The 14,909-nt window shown below is 40.7% G+C and overlaps 1 protein-coding gene across 3 annotated transcripts in view; it reads right to left on the bottom strand.

Moving 5' to 3' along the window:
- The window catches only part of MEIS1 (Meis homeobox 1), a 108,295-nt gene that overhangs the window by 23,505 nt on the left and 69,881 nt on the right, over positions 1-14,909 (bottom strand). The gene's annotated exons all lie outside the window — the stretch shown is intronic.

Raw genomic sequence — 14,909 nt, 5'->3', positions numbered from 1 at the left:
GACAGTGAAGGCAAAAATTGCCGGTGTCCCAAAATAATTTGCAAATAAGATCAGCATCCTGAACATAAACAAATGCCTGTGTTTTGAACACAGGCCAATGCAAGGTCAACAATCAGCACATTTTTGCCTGACATTAGCATAGCTGTGCTGAGCTAATCCTAAGAGACAGAAAATAAATACTCCTTTAATTGAAGATAATGTTATTAATTCAATCATAAGTTTCTTGTGAGAACTTGATTTGCTTTCTCAGAAAATTTGCTTCTGCATGAATACAGATTGCTTAATAAATCAACAGCAAAAACCACAACCAAGTCTGAAATGTAGAAATATAATTTCTGTCCTTCCCATCTATTAAAAAATGTCACTGCCACAAAAGGAAATGGCCAAATACTTCAAATGTAACAGTTTCACGGAAAAGTCCTGTTTTGAGGAACTGGTTCAGCTCCTAACCTGGATGCCTAGGTCTCAGTACATATCTATTTCATACCTGGACTGCTGCAAGGTGCTTAATAGCACCTCAATAAAGATCATTTGATATAACTGGTTAGTCCTATCCAAACACTATTTAGCAGTTGATTGTCACAAAATATTTACTGTTACACATTCATCCATTTCCCCCCGCCCCCCCCCAAAAAATTCCCTTATTCTCTGGATGTATTCTTCAGCATAATACTACATGAAACTGAAACTGAAACCTTGCAAAGCTCAAGAATTTAACACTTCACAAAATCCCATAGTCTTATTGGTATTATAGCTATTTGGTAGGTTTGACGTATTTTTGTAAACAGCATAGTCTGACTTCTCATGGCTATGTTACATGCAAGTATCAACTCACATTACCAAAGAGGGATTTTTGTTGGAACTCCAGCAACTTCTCTTAATTCAATACATCAATTTAAAAGCCCACCACTATGGCCATTAGCTCCAAAAGAGACTTTTTATCTTTTTTCACCCAAAAATGTTGAGGAATTTTCAGTTATTTTAAAAGTACTGTTCTCTTGACAGGAAGCTCACAGATGACCTGCACACCTGCTGACCATCCCTTGTATTTTCTGTGTGTACACGAAACAGCTCCAGAATCGTAAAGTGAAAAACAGAGGGAAAGAAGTGTCTTCTTTTTATGGGCAATTTGCATTTGACACATGCAAAAATACAGCATGTATTTTACTATCTACACACATTCCACAACAGTCATACTCATGTCCATCTATCTGAACACAACATTTTTCTTCCCTTCAATGAAAAAACTCCAAACCCTACAGAGATGATTTGTAACATTTTCATCTTTACAGCTTACTTCTCATTTCATGACTTTGCTATCAAGTGAGGACAGAATTATTCCTTTTTTTTTTTTAATTTGCTTTGCCACCTTACATGTGATCTAATTTTAAGTAATTGAACAAACTGTGTCTAATTTCATGCAGGAAGCAATAATTACTAGACAGCCTCTAGCTATTGGAATTGAGAAGTTCTGTCTCCATTAAGCAATTTTCAATTGTTCTGGCCTTTTTTTTTTTTAATAGACAAGACTGGATAAAATTAGTCATCAAAATAATATTGTCACTGTAAAAATCCCAAACTACAAAGTCCTCAAATTGCAGTATGTCTAAGGTCATCTGTTTTTTTTTTTTTTTCATATCCTAGTACAGCATAAACTTTTAATTTCATGATAAATCTGTAATTGCCATAATCACATGACAGCCTGGGATTTCACACAGCTAATCCCTCTTAGCTAAAGGGTCACAATGCAGCAGGCTTTTTAACTATGATTCAGTGTGGTTTAAAGTAATCTTAAACACTAAGCAACATTATTATATAAGCTTTTTGTGGATCATACGAATTGTTCCTTTGTAGACTAAAAATAAAATAAAATAATTGGAATGACTTGACAAAGAATCAGCATGCCACAGGCTAGGTTGCTATAAAAACATTCAAAGCCCTGTTGCATTCCCACCCACAGGGCTTGGAAGGCCTGTGCTACAGGCAAAGGCAGACATCACATTGCAATAGAGAGAAAGAGGGAAACCCTGAGAACTGCCATTTTAAGAAGAAATAAGAAATTCAATCAAAACTGTTGCTGCTGGTCTTTACTCCACCTGCACAAGAATGACTAGTGTCTTCTGAAAACTTTCTAATAATGGCTGTTTGAAGGAATATAGACAAATGCACATAGATATGGATATATAATTTGTGTTTGTATAGATTATATAATATTTGTATGAATATGTATAAAACATATCTTAGTCAAATGGTTACGTTTAAGGTAGCTGTGTGAAGAGGATAAAGTTGGATTTGGTCCTTATGGGTCCTTCCAACTTGAGATATTCTATAATTTTACTAAATATATAAGTATATAAGGATGAATGACTAAAACCATGGCAGTGACTCCAGCTGTCAAGTCCACCTATTACTCTGGATCACTTTGGGATATCAAGGCAAACTGCTCAATAAACAGTGACTTGAGACCTTTACTTTGTTGTGTACATTAGCTCCTACCATTATCTCTTAAAAGCTTAATTATTTGCAAACAATTGATCAAGATGGGAATTGGAGAAAAGAGACACCGGACCACCGGGAGAGCTTCAATGCATTAGGAAAGCAAACAGAATTACCTTTAGGTCTTATAATCAGAATTAACTATTGGGACCGTATGCAGGGCAGCATGAGAAGCTGTAATGCTCATGCTGGACTGTTTTCCATTTGATCTGCATTAACACCTCCAGTGAAAGTCATAAAACAGTGATTACAGAGGGGAAGGCTGACCCTCCTTCCCAGAACCAGCCCAGCTTGTGCATACTGGAAGGCTGCAGACAGACTTTCTTGCCAAGGCCAGAGGAAAAGGGTAAATCCAAGGGGAAAAACAAGTAGAAAGCAGGCAGGTAAAAAAACCAAAACAAACCACACCCAAAAAAAGGGCATTTAAAGAAATAAGGCTGACAACGGATAAGGGCTCTGAATTTGGCTCTGATGTTTTCTGATCAAGCCTGCTGCTGCTACAGAGCTATAGAGCAGCATCCACTGAATGAGACCTTGTGCTTTTCCCTTTCCATAAATCTAAACTGTGAAATGTGGATTGTTTGGCACCATTAATGTGTTTTTGAGGCTCTGTGGTATTACTTTTAATAATGACTTAGTACAGAAAGTGATTGCTTAATAACACCATCAAAGTCTGCATGCAAATGAAAATTATCCCTGGGGGATTTGCCCAGGGTAATATGAACAGTTAAGGAACATTTGAAAAGGTAAAAATAACTATGCAAAATATGAGTCAGAGCAGTCATTTTAGCAGTAACAAAGAAATCAAAGTGACACAGAGAAAAATTTAACTTTCCATCATATTTTCTCATCACTGTTTTATGAATGGTATTTAGTGAGCAGTAACCTTAGTAAAAGCCCATTTTTCAATGCAGCTTGAGAGCATTTTTAGCAAAATAAACAATAAGTTTGGTTTGTTTTAATCACCTTTGAGTAGAGATGGTGGGTAAAGTCTCCTTTAGGTACAGATAGAAAGCATCCAAGGCTGTCTCTTAATGCTACACCTTGTCCAAATGTGCTCCTTTCCTCAAATTTTCCACCCCAAGCAGCAAATGTGGGATGCCAGGACAGCGACAGACTTTATCTTATCTGTAACCCGGCATCAACAGCACTCCCTCCCCTCCTCATCTGCGAAAGCAGTGCATCATAATGGTGCCAGAAAAATGGGGAAATAATCCTGCCCTTCTCACCCCTCAGATTAGTAATTCCTCACGGCACCGAACCGACTCAACACCACGGCTGCCGAGGAGCCCTACCACAGCAGCGAGGCAGCAGCAATCCCCGAGAGAAAGGCGGCAGGTCCTGCTAGGAGGAGCCTGTGGCAGCCATCCAGCGCTGCCCTTATCGTGGCAGTGCCGTGGCTTGGCTGAGCCGTGCCGGCAGAACCACTTCGGAAGCCCTTTTATCCCCTTCCTCCAGCCCTCTGCCTCCTCCGCAGCTCAGTGTAGTGCACCAAGGTGAGACGACCTTGAGCTAAGCTCTGGGAGGTGACGAAGAGAAATCACCCCCTTAAAATTTATGCCAACACTGTGATTTTCTTGCTTCTGAAGAGAAACCCAGCCTAAATCAGTATCCAGAATAAAGCCCAAGGATCAGCCCTCCAGTGACAAAGTGTACACTGACTTTATGCTGAACTCTGAATTCTTGTTTTACTCAGATTTGTCCACGGTTTGCTAAGGTGGCAGCACAGCCATTCGGGTCTCTCCCTTCCCCAGCCTCCTTCTGTTTTGCATTTGAACTGTTTACATTAGTGATCAAGTTGATCTATGAGAAATTACTATTTTTTTAATATCCATAATGCTTTCCTATTGTCTCTCAGCTTTATGAATTAGTTTTACTGTTGCAGTGAATGCTTTTTTTGTCTCCTGACTGCACATTATCAAAGGGACACTTTGTGCCTTCCATTTGCATTACAAAAGCAGTGCATGGTGTAGTCTAAGAACAGAGCTTGAATTTATAGCAGTTGAGTCCTAGATCCTCACACATTCTGGCCTCCTAAAGAATAATGGGGGTTTCCGCACTCAAAATGTAGCCAAAAAATGGTTGGATCACTATCCAAAAAGTCATAAGATTGCAACCTCCTTTCTTCACCGGCCACCGGCATGTTGAGAGGGAGCGATAAAGAGAACGTGTGGAGCCCCCTTGCCTATTTTGCAAGCTGCCTGAATAGGTTTATAGCCCATCCCTGTGACCTGCTTTATATTCAGGCAAGGCTGTAAAAAGTTGCCAAGTTGAGGTGACCTGGTAGGGAGGGGGGAAAAGAAAAAAATTCAACTCGGAAGCTGCAAACTTGATCCTGTTTATCCCGTGGGATTGGCTTGCACATTGGAGGAAATACTAAAACACTGAGAAGGAAGTTGTTTTATTAGAAATGCATCTCTCAGGCTGGGAGGAAAAAAAAGCCTGTGCAAAGTTTGCACAGTCTTTTCCTTGGCTGAGAGCAGTGAGTCAGCCTGATAATGCTACTGTAGTGTGAGCTGGCTTCAGCATTGCAAGCTCCTCGCTGCTTTTTCAGCACTGCAATAAAACATAGTCCATATGACACGGTCATGCTGCAGACAAAGCCCGCTTTTTCCTCTTTCAAAAGAAAATATTTCCTCAACTTATTGTAATAGTTTAATATCCCTGTGGTAAGGTCTTTCTTGTAACATTACTGTTAATAAATCCTGGTGCTGCCAGAGTTACTGAACACAAAATCAACAAATGAACTTGGTCTTCTAAAGTAAAAAATGCATCAAAATATGCAGTGTGACTAGATGCTGCATTGCTTTGAGTTGCCTGTATCCCTATGGCATGGCCCATAAGCTGCTGCTTTGGGCTTTTGCATCAGCCCATCCCTACGAAATGGGCTCTGAGACACTGCCTGTTGCTGCCCTTACAAAAGGGTTTGCAGGCTGCTTTGGCAACCTTGCCAAAAAATAAAAGGTGAGGAAAGGAGCAGAATCAGACTCTCCTAAGGCAAGTGCAGGGTGCAAAAGACAGAGCCAATACCCCAGATACTTCAAAATCTGAATGTGTGTTCACAGCTAACCTGATTAAACAGGGGCTGGGGCGGTTTTTCAGGCAGAGGAGGGGACGAGACATTTCCTTTGTGGGGGTTTACAAGGAGGGAAAAGAGGTACTGGCAAGAGTGACCTTTTTTAATGAAGAGGCTATGCTGGGGAAAAAAAAAAGCTTCTCCTTTTTCCCATTTGCCCTTTTGTAAATAATTTTCTTGCAAGAGTTGTCTGTGAACAAGTTTTGGCACTCACTAACATAAATATCCTTTCCAAGGCTGATGGAGAGACATGGTATGGCTTGGGATGTGCTGCCAATACTTCTCTGGTGGCCCCATCAAATTACTCATAATGTGAGCACTCATCAAGGGAAAAAAGTTCAGATCATCCCTTGCACAGGATATTACAGAAGTCAGAAAATGGAAAAACCTTTTAACTCATCTAATCCATCTCCTGGCTGCTACAATATTATTCCTTCCATACCATATATTATTACCCACCGCCTTTTCCAGTTGAGCTTTAGCTAGTCCAAGCAATGGTGCTTCTGCTATTTCCTTTTGGAGACATTCTGATAGACCTCAGTGTTTGGAGTTTACTCTGGCTCCTACTGGTTTTCAGTTCAAGCTGAGCCTATGCAGACACTCCCACACCATACCTGGATAATTGAGTGGAGCTTTTCCCATGTTAAACATTCCTTTGGTGCCTGTACGTATGTGCACACAGAAACACACACACAAACCACATCTTGCACATACACATTAACTTTGCTTAATGCACTTAAGAAGGGATTTTTTACTCTAAGACCAAGACTATTTGTACTATTGTGACGTGGATGATGCACTTTTGCATCCTCTACCACTTCTCTTTATTATTGTTATTAATTATTGTTTTTTTTTCACAGACTAAAACTAACCAAGGACAGGGAAATTAAAAGAAAAATCGCATCCAAAAGATTAGCAAAATTCTCCTCAATGCAGCACACAGCCAAAAGTATGAAACACTACAGCCAAGCGACACCAAAGGAACTGAGGAAATGCATCATCTTATTGCAATCACCTTAGAGCTAAAATTCACAGCCTTGAAACCCAGCTTTTCAGTTAAGCCAACATCTTTATCAGACAGCTGTGAAAAGGCAGGAAGGCAATCCCCAGCCTTCCCTAGCTGAGCAGCTTTTGGGAAGGAAGAAAAAATATCACCGGCACGCCAAAGGAAATCCCGACTACCTGATAACTCTAAAAACACTGCTGTTGTTTTTAGAGCCAGCCTAAGACAGATTAGCCCAGGTAAATATCTCCTAACCAGAAGCCTTTTCTCAGCAATAAGTCAGTGTCCTTATCTACCTCAAATGACTTTCTGAACAGGTGGGCTCGGAAATAACTCAACAATCTCTTGGAAACGCCCGTGCCAGAAGTTGTAATCCCATGGAGTTAAGCCGAAAGCTTTTATTTGTGCTTTTTCCTCTTTTTCCCAGGCTGTCTTCCATACCTCTGGAGTTCTTTCTGTAAGTGAGGGATAAAAACACTCCCCTTTGCCTCCATCCCCTACTCTACACACCTGTGTGATCAGGTTGATGGAGGGTTGCGGTATTCAGCCAAAACCCTAATATAAACCCAAGGATTTTGGATGGAGCAGGAGCTTTAGGCAGGTTTCCCAAGGTGGTAGCACCCTTAAGGAGCAGCCACCAAGCAAACTGCCTCCTGCCAGGAGCCTAAACTCCTTTTTTTATGAAGGGGCCAAGTCATCATACAAAGAGAGTTCAAGGCAACCAACACATCAAGGTGCCAATGGTTCAGCACCAAGATGAGCGGGGTTGCATTCTATTTTACATTTTCTATTTGAAAACAAAATAAACAAAAAAGAAAACTACAACCAAGGAAGGAAATTAAAAGATAAAGCTGCTATTTTGCAATGCTGCTTTGTTGGAATGGAAAGTCCTTGAACAGATGCCCTGTCCACCATTAAATATTCACAACATATCCTTGTAAAAGAATAAAGACCACTCAGCTTATAAGCAAAACTACAGTGTGTTCTTTATGAAAAAAAAAAAAAAGAAAAAGAAAAAGATGCATTTAAAGATCTGGGAGGAAAAAAAAAAGAAAGAAGGAGGGAAAAGAAAAAAAAAAAAACCAAACCAGGAAAACACCACTGTTCTCTGAAGAAGCAGAGACTCTTGAAAGTAGTGCACATTCTCTGGCGTTAATTTTCCCACTTAAATTACAGTGATGCTGTAGCCTCATCTCATTAGAGATCATTGTCCCCAGTAGACAGTTGTGTTTATGGGGGATTCTTGCTGTTCCACACCTGCTGCTCAGGTTGCTACGTGATAAAGCCTGCATACAAACAGCAGTCTTGAGGTTGCTGGACTGCAACTGATGAGCCCAGGCTAATTCAGGGGTGATTATGTAGTTTACTGGACCACTAAACCTCTTTAAGCTTGTAATTACTGCCTATTTGAGTAAAGAACATTGAAAAGCAATTCACTGCATCATGCCTGCCACAGCTGGAAGCAGGCTGCCAGCAGTCTGCAGGGACATTAAAATCTACAGGGACTGGGATTCAAGCACAGCTCCCAGGCACTGACGGCGGCACAGCGTTCACATTCCACCTCACCTTTTCTGACCAGGCGTGCTATTAAAGGTGCAATGAAAACTATAGAAAAGCAATAAAGATGACAAATAATGGGATATAATTGAAAGAACTGCATTTTAATGACTCTCCCCCTCTTCCCTCTTGCCTTATGCTGGCTAAAAAAAAATTAGGCCTTTTTGTCATGACAAGAGAAGGGAAAGAAAAGGCCTTTTGCAAAAGGGTAAAATGCAGTGCATACATGTGTTTCTGTTTTGAAGCTGGGGGTTTCCCTCATGTTTCAAAGCTCTAGAAAGAGTAAGTTTACTTGTAAAGTGAATGCACAATAAGTCCTTTAACATATTTGGTAGAAATTATAATGCAGAGGCATCTTAATTGCTGAATCTTCATAAAATCGACTCACTGAGCCTTCATGAAACCCTCCAAGAGTATCCCAGCCCTAAACCACCTTTCTGGAAAAGAACTCCACCCCGTGATGCATCACAGCAGTCCTTACCATCAAGACAAGACTGTGGGTTTCTTTTAATATTAAATAAATATATCTCTGATTTTATTTGCCTTTTGAGTTCTGACCCACACTAACTCTCCTTTTCAAGTCTGCCCCTGCAGCTCTCAATGAGCAGGAAGCTATTAAAAGAGGCGCCTTGGTTTTTTGCATAATTAGCAGTTTTGGGAAGAGAGTCTTGGGGAAGAAGAGCAGATCAAATGGGACCTATGACACAGGCAGAAAGGTTGGTAATAGGTACTTTTACAGGTGAGTAAACAAAGGTCTGGAGAGGATTGCTCCAGCAGAGCCAGAGAACAGCAATGGCAAAACCAGAGGGATGTTGGCAGTGTCACTGTTGAGCCCCAGCACCACTTGGCATTGCTGGGAGCTCCAACCAGCTCCAGGCAGAGCCTGTCCATGGAGGCTCCAGCTGAAGAGCCAGGTCCTGGGGCCCTCCCATCCTCCAGCCCCTCCACAGCTATACCTACCAATAGATTGCCATGTGTGAGGTCCAGCAATGGGCCTAAGAGCTGCCCGATTAACTAACTGCATTAAATGGGCTTTAAAGCCTCCTAGGACGTTTGGAGATGCAGAATTCATCAGTGTCATTTCCCTGCCCCACTAATAACTGCCATAGTTGCTGGGAGAATGGGGTGTGGGAAAAGGCAAAAATAAACAAGCAAAATAAAAAAAAAAAACCATTGCTATTGATACAATTAACCCTGGACTGAAGTAAATTTAAGAGATGGGGTCTCTTCTCATCTAATAAATTGCCTTGTTTTACAAAACATGGACATGACATCTGTAGTACTAATCTCACATGTATCTAGAAAGGGAAAGGGGGAAAAAATCCCCATGCATGAGCAGGTACTGTGAACAAACATCAGCTTTTAAAGGAGAATGTAAAAGCTTTCAGGAAGTTTATTCTTTAAAACCATGTAAAATCCCAGTCACAACAATCCTCCAGCTAACCCCATCCAAGCTCCAAAGAGCCACAGGCTTGTGTGTTTCCAGCTATCACTCTTATTAATATTCATTAGGCAGGGCTACTTGCATTTTCATAAGCTGCAAAGGTGGCAAAAGAAACAATCAGAATTCTTTAACACACAGGCATTATCAATTCAACATCTGCCAAAGAAGAGTGCATACAGATCTGAGGTTGAAATTCAAATGCAATTTACCTGGGCTAGAGCTGGGCTTCACTTTCTAGCACCCAACCAGCTATTTCAGGCGCTCTCATTTTATCCATCCCAGCTTTTACCTCCCCGTAAGTTCACTCCCCATTATTTTTACCTTGAAAACAGGAGTCCCTCATAAATTCTCCCTTCATTCTTTGGGTCTAATGAGTTCTCTTCTGATAAAATAACCCAAGTTCAGTGCAATTGCATACATGAACAATACAGACAAGTTTTAACTCAGTAAACTTGACTAAGCAATTCTGCTTTCTGGCTAGAGAATTCATTTACCTACAACCATTTACTGTGTGAAATCCCTTTGATTGGCTTCAGGGTACAGGCCTGTACAGAAATCCACTTTCTGACCAGCCTGGCCTTAAAATTTAACACTGAGGCATTAATAGAGAAGTCTCCAAATGAAAACAATTGCTCTAATTAATCATGTACCCAACTCAGCAAAGAAACAAGTCTGATAATGCTAACCAATTTCAGAATAAAGCAGATACATGTTTCCAGATATTTCTATGCACAAGAATGTGCACCAAAAAAAAGTGTGATTTAGATCTGGTGAGAGTTGGGAAAAAGCACATCACAGTTCTCCGAATCTACAGATTCAACTCTAAATTAACATGTATTTGCCCACAAATTCACTATGCATTGATTCTCGTCCTTATAAAAATGTCATTAAAAAGGTTTGGACCTGGACGTGACTCTTGCCTCTTGGAAAGCTTCTTGGACCAAGAGAACTCCCTCATAAAAAATAATCTTTTTCCCTAAATTCAATGCAGGTCTCTACCAATTTCACTTGGATTTCAAAAGCTTTCGAAGACCCAACTGTATCCTCCCTCACAGAGGGTTGGTGGAACCAAGCTTTGCATTTCAGTGGAAATATTCATGGTGTGAGGCATTTCCCAGGGGCTGGTATTGGCCAGCACCTGGGGATGAGCCCTGAAATGGCAAAACTATCTTCACCTGCCTAACTTTAAATCTGGCACTTAGCTGCAGTGAACATGGCCAAAGCCTAGGCTGCCTAAAGGATATGTCCTCAGCTTTGTACAGTGAGACCCTCAGTGGGCATCTTCTATGGGATGATGAATGGATGAGGCCAGGATAGGGGATTTTGGAAGGGGCTTTTCAAAAACCCAAACAGAGTCAGCTGTAAGCTGCCATTGCCCACCCCATCGCCAGCCTGAGCATCCCTTTCTCGCCTGGTCTCTTTCAAGGTCTGAGCACATCAAGCACCACACGCATGCAGATGCCTTCACAGAACCTACCATAAAAGAGACAATCCACATATTTGGAAGCAAAAGTATTGAGATGGTGTCTTGCTTTCAGCGTGTTTCTGATGTGAAGGCCATTAACAATTCACAAGAATGGTAACAAGATATAATAAATCTTTGCAATTCCTGCTCAAAAATCCCCCTCTGCTTTCCCCCCCTTTCTGAACAAAACTCATTTATTTTAGAAAAATCTAAATTAAACTAGTTAAAGACCAAAAAAATGTCACCACTAACAAGCTACAAAGTAAGAAAGAGCAACCAGTCACATTTGATCTTGTTCTATACAGGAACCTTTCTAAGATGACTGCTCCAATTAAAAAAAAGTTGAATTTATCATTTTGATGATAGGAGATTATGAACTTTACTATTATATGCATATATTTTGTTTAATGGCTTAGTTTATTTTAATAACAAAGAGAAACTAGATCTTTACATATGAAAGCTTTATTTCATGGCTTCATTACAAATGGGATTTTTAAAATCTGTGATGTTAACCAAAATGTGATAATGGATGTTCTCAAGGGCCCTATTTTGTAGCATTTTATGCAGAGCCAAACTGTACACAAGACATTACAAACATGACGTTTAGCCCTATTTTAAGAAAGTAGAAGTGACCCCAGTGTCAGAGGCCCCTGTAATTGTTTTCCATCTGCTTCTCATGCCTCTGAAGTTGTGCAGCAAGGTCTGGCCATTTAAATGCTGTGACAAAAGCATGCGCTTTCTGAAGAATTTTTATGAAATTATATTGAAAGGCAACTTTTATAGGATTTTGGATGGAAGGGGACAGAGTGGTTGCAACATAACTACTTTATCTATGGCACCCTTGCCTTGAAGTGTCTGTTGACATACAGAAGAGAGACACAATAAACATGCTAGGAAAAAAAAAAAGCTAATACTGCTACCATTTTACCATTTTTATGTCATTTACTTCCTAAGATAGAGATAATCAGAAACACTTCATCAAACTAGATCATGCTCTCAATGCTTCTGGAGAACTTCTCATCTATTCCGTTTCCTTTAATTCTCATGTTAGTATATTGAAAACAGTTGCTTCAGACGATGATGGCACTCATGCGTATGCAGCACCAAGGATGCTCCTCTTTAATCTTTTTTACACGTGTACATAAATCTTTATGCACGCAGAGGTGTGCGTACATATAAGTGGGTTGATGTCGTTTTGTGAACCATGCCCTCCACCCCAAAAAGCAGGGACCCACTGTTTTTGGGAAGGCAGCCCAAGATGGCAGCTCATGATTAATGGTTGTATCATCCTTGGCTCAGTAGCGGCGAGGCCCCAGGTCTAATCTGCCAAACATCCCCTTCATCTGCAGCCGATCAGCAGATGCAAGCACATAGGCCCTGTCAGCTTGACATATCATTCCTACGACAATGTCAACGAGTATTAATGTTCAATTATCTGTCCTAGAAATAACCCTCGCCTTTACGCATTGTGTAACTGGGCGCGTGGCACTGCGGTAATGCGAACGACAAGGGCAGAGATGCCCGCGCTCACCCGCTCACTGTGAGATGGCTTCCCAACATCGTGATGACATTGCCTCGCGGTAGCGCACGGAGGTCTTCCCCCTCCTTCCTCTCCTTCCTCTCCCTGGTTGCGGTTTGGTGGTTTGTTTCATTTTATGGAAGGCACGTTGCAAAGACCCCAAAGACCTTTCTTCTCCTCTTTGCGTGTTGCATGCTGCCCATCAGCATGCCAAGATACGCTTAGAAAAGGCTTGTTTTGATTTCATACCCATGCAGAACTACGAGGGCTTTCCTTGTTTTTCATGGAGGGCCAGAAGCTGCCCATCACCTGCCAGCCTTTCTTTATGTCCCCTGCTTGATATATATATATATATACACACACACATACACTCATTTACCATCAAACACAAATGTCAACCGACTGCCTTCTTCCAGGGCTACATCAAGATCAATTCAATCCTCAACTGCAGGGCTGGAGCAATTTAGCCAAATGAAACATTACAGGTTCCTTTTGTTAAAGCAAAGCAATTTTAAAGTAAGATTCCCAAAGGAGAGAGTATTTGAAAAATAAACTCAAGTTTATTCCTGGAATCTTTGGAATCTTGGTTTTTTTTTTTTTTTTGTTTTTTTTACTACTGCTCAAATATTAATACTATTGATCATGCTAAATTCAAATGGAACTCTAGAAGCAAAAAAACTTACCAAATACTTTTTCTTTTAAATCAGAATTAGGGTCAAATTGCCAGTTGTTTGAATAGTCTGTGACAGAGTTTGCATAATTTCTCTTTTTGTTGTTGGTTCTATGGCACAGCTTCCTTGAACTAACATTCAAAGGTTATCAGCTCTAAGTTATGCTTGCTAAGTCTTCTTATACAACTCATAATCAGAGGGAGGGAGTGGGAGGAAGCAGTGTGATAACCAGTGCCAGCTTTGAGATAAAGCCCTCCACCTAATCTCTGTTTATTTAGACAACCATCTAACCGCAGCACCGGGCGTAAAAACAAACCAGGTGTATGGCTAAGGGAATTTCTCCTCCCTTACCGTGATTGCATGATATTTTTTGGGTAAAGGAAAGCAGAGACTCTTTCTTTTTTAAAAATTACTTTGAAAATTTAAATTAGCCCAGAGTTTGAGGTTTTCATGTTTGGATTCGCTTGGCTGGATGTACTTTTTTTGCTTTGTTTTGTAGGAAGGGGAAGTAATGGTAACAAAGCACAGCCTATTCCATGCTTTTTTATTTCATGAGGTTTTGGAGAAAGAGATTTTACCATATCATATTCACAAAAAAACTTTGAAAATTAGGTTCCCACTTTGAATTATTTTCCACCAGAGGGGATTCAGGATGTTTGAAATAAATACAAATATCATGGGATCAAACTGTTGTAAACTGAGCAGTGCTTTAAATGTATTTCCCTAAGGTGCTGACAGAGAGTTGGGCACCCAGCACATCTCTGCTGCATCAGTGCTGAAGCTGCTTTTCCAGGACTGAAGCTGCTTTTCCAGCCCAGATGCAAAAATAGAAAGGCTCTTGCAGGTCAGGCTACGAGAAGCAGTAAGGATAACTGAACCTCCCTCCAGCATCTGCAGCAATATTAAACAGTGGTGGGGAGCTTGCATGTTGGCTGATGGCTCGATTTCTCCTTCCATATGAGCCCAAAGTTGCCTCCAACATATTCAAAGTCAGTTTCCCCTCTTTTTACCCCTCTGATAATTCACCTCAGTGTTTACTCAATCATTTTAGGTAGGGGGGAGTGATGAATATTGCTGAGGGCCAGTTTTTTTGGTGCAAGATGAATAACCCCAAGGAGCAACTTACACTGAATCCCAGGCTCCTGTCAGACCTATAATTGATGATGTTTTCACTGTAAGGGGTGGGGACTGGGACACATTAAGGCTCAATAGGGGAAGTAAATGGAGTGAATTGACTCAGCAACTCTGCCTTTTACCACAGCTTCTAATAAGGATAAACTGATTACTGCCAAATGTACTTTAACATCACAGGGAGGAGAGGGAAAATAAATCGATCTACTCAAAGGAAATAAATGCCATACCAGAAGTTTTTTAGAAGTGAACTTTTATATGCAGAAGCATAGAAGTACATTTTGGCAGTATGCTGCTGCTTCTTTCCCGGTTGCCATTTGCCACTAAACCAAAAATGAATTTGCAGCCTTAAAACACATCCTAAAGATGATTGCAGCAAAAAGATCTCTACAAAGCCAACTTACCATTTTTGTAATCTCACTCTCAAATGACTTGGATAACAAAGAGGAGCATGGCAATGCTCATGCTGTATTTCAAATGCCGACTTTATGTCAGCATCTTTTGACAGCAACTGAGAGACCGGACTGCTCCACTTCTGCGCCAGGCA

Source organism: Serinus canaria, chromosome 3 (assembly GCF_022539315.1).
Source record: "Serinus canaria isolate serCan28SL12 chromosome 3, serCan2020, whole genome shotgun sequence".
Taxonomy (NCBI): Eukaryota; Metazoa; Chordata; class Aves; order Passeriformes; family Fringillidae; genus Serinus; species Serinus canaria.
The sequence above is the reverse complement of the archived record's forward strand: the minus strand, read 5'-3'. Positions and strand labels throughout refer to the sequence as shown.